This window comes from Pteropus vampyrus, unplaced genomic scaffold (genome assembly GCF_000151845.1).
Source record: "Pteropus vampyrus isolate Shadow unplaced genomic scaffold, Pvam_2.0 Scaffold123, whole genome shotgun sequence".
Taxonomy (NCBI): domain Eukaryota; kingdom Metazoa; phylum Chordata; class Mammalia; order Chiroptera; family Pteropodidae; genus Pteropus; species Pteropus vampyrus.
This window is the reverse complement of record NW_011888904.1, coordinates 5,158,915-5,164,519: the sequence shown is the minus strand read 5'-3', so window position 1 is coordinate 5,164,519 and position 5,605 is coordinate 5,158,915. Positions and strand designations below refer to the sequence as shown.

General features: G+C 37.2%; 1 protein-coding gene across 1 annotated transcript in view; it reads left to right on the top strand.

The window, feature by feature from the left end:
• GRIN3A (glutamate ionotropic receptor NMDA type subunit 3A) overlaps positions 1-5,605 on the top strand; it is a gene marked incomplete at its 5' end in the record, with an annotated part of 152,984 nt that overhangs the window by 129,373 nt on the left and 18,006 nt on the right. The gene's annotated exons all lie outside the window — the stretch shown is intronic.

The window sequence follows — 5,605 nt, the reverse complement described above, 5'->3', positions numbered from 1 at the left end:
CACACACACACTCACACACACTCCCACCACATGCCCCTCAAAAGTAGGAAAAATAACTCCACAGATTTAATTACTCTCAGGACACCCATCTATCAAGGCGCCCTGCCATACTTGTTATTTAATAGATTACTTAGGAGCCACAAAGAATAGGAGTCCCTGTCCTTTTAATTCCTGTGCAGTTTTTTTAAAAACTGTATTAATAATCAGTAAAGGACCCTAACCCTGTAGTGCTATGATTCATACACTCTTTGGAGAGCAACATAGCTCTCAGGCTCAGATACACCCAGGTTTGGATTCAGTTACAACTGGGTTTTTGTCACAGTCAATTTTTACTAGCTGTGTGAGCATGAGCAAGTTACTTAACCTCTCTGTGTCATTCCTCTTAATTAAAATGAGGATCCATCCAAGGGTTATTTTAAGGATTCAAAAAGGTAAAACATGTAAAGTGCCTAGAGCACAGTCGATTCATTCTACTAATTTTCTTCCCCTTCCCCACCATCCCATTCTATTATATAAATATAGTAAGTGAAACAGAAGACCTATTGATTCCTTCTGAACCCTTAGTACTCAGCCACACTCTAAACTTAACTGGACATTTGTGTAATTCTAATCCAGAAAGAAAACAATGTCAAGGTCCTCCTACCTCCTCATTGCAAAGGGAAAACAGACTTCTTGACTGGAGAAAGTGTAAAAGAGAGAGACTCTCTCACTGTTGCCCCAACTGGTTGACTTTACAGAGAAAACTTTGCATGAGGAAAGTGAGCATGGGTAATGCTAGCCAGCATGACCTCTAAAAAAGAGACATTATTTGTATACTCTGCAATGTGCACAGTAAAATATGGAAATTTTAAAATTATGACCCAGGGTTTAAAGCATTTTGGATTACAAGTTCAAATTTAACAAGAAATGAGAAAATATTTCAGCTTCTGGAATGGCTGGAATTAACAAGCTAATTGCTCGATCAGTCTACTTACTACAGCTGTACCCAAGGCTATGTGGCAATAACCTAGAACTAAGAGCCTGTTTCTAGCTTGAGCAACTGGAAAGATCTGATTATGTGGCTTTTGAGGAAGAAAGATCACATTTACTGCCAAGTTAGAAGGCTTTGATTTTTCTCTCTGTTGCTGGATGCCAACAAATTTAGTTCTGTACAACTTTTGGGGGTGACAAATAATAGTTAACATTTCTTGAACAACTGTCCCAGATACTGTTACATTTGTAGTATCATTTAATCATCATAACAAGAGTGTGAGGTGGGTGCCATCATCTCAGTTTTGTAGATGATGCTGTGTAGAGGTCTAGAATCTTCATCAAGGTCTCCTGTCTGGCAAGTGGCAAAGCGAGGACTTGAATCAAATTTTTTGACCCCAAATGCTGAGCTTTTCCACCTCACTGCAAGGCCTCCTATTTTTATGGTTCTTATATTTACCTGCATAAAATTATTTCTGATATTCTTATTAATGTAATTAAATCAAGCCTCAATTTTTACAAAAGAAAAATTTTTGTCAAGTGGCCTCACTTCGTTGGTTCTATGCACTGCAAAAAAAAAACATATTAAGCAAGGCAGTCTTAAATCATCTTCCACTTTTATCTCATCTTGAAAAATAAGTGACAGTATTTAGATTAAACCGATAACAGCAACTAATATCCTTTGAGGCTATAGAGATCAGTAACAATATGTTGTAGTGAATCCTTTATTAATGGGTTGTGTCTGCTTTCTACCATATGTTGCAATCCCAAAAACCACTAAACACCTCTTTCTTTTCGAAACGTAGAAAAAATATGGCCTTAGAACAGTTGGTTTATACTCTATCGTGCTTTAGAAGAATTTTCAAAGAAAAACTTTCCAGGGATTTTTTTAAATCACAAATTCCATTCTTCTGCTACTGATTCTCCCTGTTAGGATATAAAGTAGGTAGTTTTTCTGGCTACAGTGTTTTATTTATTTTGCATGCCTTGGAGAGGCTTGGATGTTTTTTAAGACAAGGTAGCATTGTGATAGAGAAATCAGGCTATTAGGCTGAGAATCTGAACTGGACCCCTTTCCTTTTGTATTGGCTGCCATAGCTATCCCAGTGGCTGGTAACTGTGTGAATAACAGCAAATCATACATCAGCTTTTAAAGGCACTGGCTGATTTGTAATGAAAAACCATAACACTGAAGGGACACTAGCAGCAATAAAGTATGTAGATCAAAGGGTACAGTCTGATAGTTTATAAGCTAAATCTAATCCATAAATACATTGTTTCGTTGTTAGCTTTACATGATATTTCTACAATTTTTTTATTTGCCAATATTTTTAAGATCTGAAGACTTTTTAAAAATAAAAATAAAAATTAGCATAAAGGAACACAGGCCACCCCAGTAAGGGGTGGACTTTTATTGCTAAAGTACTTCTGAAGCATGGGGATGAAATTAAGTCAGCGAAGAGAGACTAATGTGTTCCACTCTTTAGTACAAAGCTCAAGATAGACTCAAGTGTTCATTATTTCTCAAAAATAAAGCCACTAGTCATAAAACATTTATCCCAATAAATGATATTTTCTAACGACTAAAACAACAGAAGTTTACAATAACACAAACACAACTGTATAAAATTCCAAACTGCTGTATAAAAATATCTAACAAAACAAAGTAACAGAAAAAGTAAAAACGGAGACACATGGAACACGTTAGGAAAGGGGTTAATAATTTTTTTCTAAACTTTTCTGAGATGTGTACTTGGGCAAAGGATATAAATATACGATTCATACAAAAGGAGATCGGGAAAATGAGCATCGAAAACTAGCCTCACTAATTGAATAAACACAAATGAAAACATTTTAAAAAGGAAAAAAAATGATTAATTATAAAACAAGGTTGCTGAGGATGTGAGCCTCCTGTGTCTCTGGGAGCATCAGGCTTTTACACTTTTCATCAGCTGTTTTACACACCATGAGGAGTCACAACGGTTATATCATCTGACCTGGTAATCCCAGCCCTTGCAATATGTGTCTCAAAGAAAGACTCAAAAATGATTTTTTAAAAAAGTGCTATGCACACTTTTTTTTTATTGCAGTGATATTTATCACATATATGTAAATAAATAATGTTAAAGAAAAACACCTGACAGTTTGGGATTAGTTAAGTCAATTATGATAAAAGAGTAGGTGATAATATAAAGCCATTAAAATTAACAAATAAAATGTGTAAACCCATAAATTTTTAGAAAGTAATGTGAAGTGTTTTTAAAAGCATACTTTTTATATGTTTACAATTCTGGAAAATAGATAAGCCTATGGTCATAATTCAGAAGAGAAAATAAAGAAATTAAAGTAATTGTTTATATAGTAAAAGGGTTATGGTTCAAGACTAAAAGATGGTTGCTTAATCCTAGCAGGGGCCGGGGATCGAAGAATCTCCTTACCAACAGGTTAGAGAACATGGAAGGGCCCCAGCCCCCAGCGCCTGGGATGTGATGGGCAGTTCCCTGATGGCAGACCCTGATCGCTGTCCATCTGGATGATTTTGCTCATTCAGACAAATGTGTGAGCACTGTTAACTTCACCTATGCAGTGTCTCCCTGGATTTTGCAAATCATCTATCTCCTCTTTTGTTTCTTTGGTTCAATGTGATCTTTCAATCTGTCTTCATTGATGAGAAAATTCCAGATTCTCTGAGTGACTATCTTTTTTCTCGCATTTTACAGTTGTTGTTAATTCTTACCAACCCCCCCTCCCCCACCCCCGCAGAAATCCCAAATGATTACATCACAAAATCTTACCTCACTCTTTCTAGCCAGACAGAGTCACTCCCCTTGGTACCTAGAAATCCCACACCTGATGCAAGTCTCCATCTTCTATCCCTCTCCAGCAAAGGGCTCTGTGTATAGATACAATAATGAATCTGCAAATATCATTGAGCTACTGCTCTTCCAAGCAGAATAGTGAGGTGGCAAAAATAAAGTAGAAATAAGGTCTTCAAAATTAGAAACAGCATTTGCTTCTTCTTCTTCCTGCTGCTAAGTATTTAGGAGTTATCGAAATGTTAGAAGCTACATAGCCTTTCTTTTCTTTACCTCTCTCTCACTAAAAACATTATTCCTCCCCAACCCCAGCTCTCTAATTAAAAAGGAAATTATTTAGAACACCAGGATTTGGCTTTGCAGACTTAGAGAAGAGGTCACACAAAGTTTAAAACACACTAGATCACCGAAAAATAAAATGATTTCACATGGTTCTTGTTATTTTGCTCTGGGGGAAAATACTTAAATAGGGGCTAGAAATCTTGAGAGTAATTGTAACTAAGTTCTTCTTTTTCGGTATGCACTTCAATTAATAAGCATTTATTGAACACCTACTATGGGCCAAGAGTCTGGAAGCACACAAAGAAAGGCAGAGCCTCACCTGCCAGAGAAATCTTCCTAGAACATCACAAACATCCATTTCAGAGTTCTGCATGAGAAATGAAGTCTATCTCAAAAGCAGTTATATTCATACCTCAGTGCTAGAGGAGCTTAATCCTTTAAAGCAGTCTATCAGGCCAGATTCTTTGGATGTAAGCAACAGATTAATTTAAGCAAGAAAAGTGGGATTATCAAAAGAATAATGGGAAGCTCATTATTCTAATGTAAGAAGGCGAGTAACTGATGCCTCAGGAACCACAGGACTCCAGGGATGTTAGTGGCAGGAAGTAAGGGACTATGTCTTTGCGACACTTACATTGGAAGTGACCCAGCTCCAAGCATTTTCAATGCCAAATGTCTCTGATTCAAATGCAAATTGACTTACCTTGGGTCACATGCTTGACCTGGTGTGACCTAGCAGTGTAGAGTCTGTGACTGATAGACACAGCAAACAAAGCCACGGGAAACGAGGAAGGGCAGTTCCCCAAGGAAAGGGCCCTGAGCTAGTAAAATCAATACAATACACTTCCAGCACACGCCAGCCAGAATTACTTCATCTGATCCTCACATTATTACTTTATTAATTGTAAATATATTTTTCCTCCCGGTTCCCACATTAAGTCCTCAGATTGATGGTGTAAGTTTCCTGAGTTCTTTGAGCTTTAGTTTTCTCATCAGTTGAGAATAACCATCTCTATCTTTCTCCCTCACAGAATTATTCTAAAAATCTCCCGACATATACAAAAGTATTGGGAGAAAATATATATGTGTGCATGGTATGTGCGTGTGTGTGTGTGTGTGTTTTACAATTATATTGTACAAAATAGATTCTAGCTCTCATATGCTTTTATCTATTCATTCAAAAATTATTTATTGAAAATCTTTTAAGTGCTAGGCGCTGTTTGAGGCAGTCAGGGTATGCGCTGAACAAAATGGGCAAAATCCCTGGCCTCTCATAGCTTGCATTCTACTGGAGGAAAGAGGCAATAAACAAACGTGTACTCTGTCAGGAGGAAAATAAAGCAAGGTAAGAGGAATAGATTATATCCAAGAAAGGAGAGAGGATGGCAGGACTTGCCTTTTTAACCACAGTGGTTAGAGTAGATGTTACTGACCTGTGACATTTGAGCAGACACCTGAAGAAAATGAAGGAAGGAGCAATGTTGACTCCTGGTGGAAGAGTTTACAGGCAGAGCGAACAGAAAATGAAGACCCTCCAG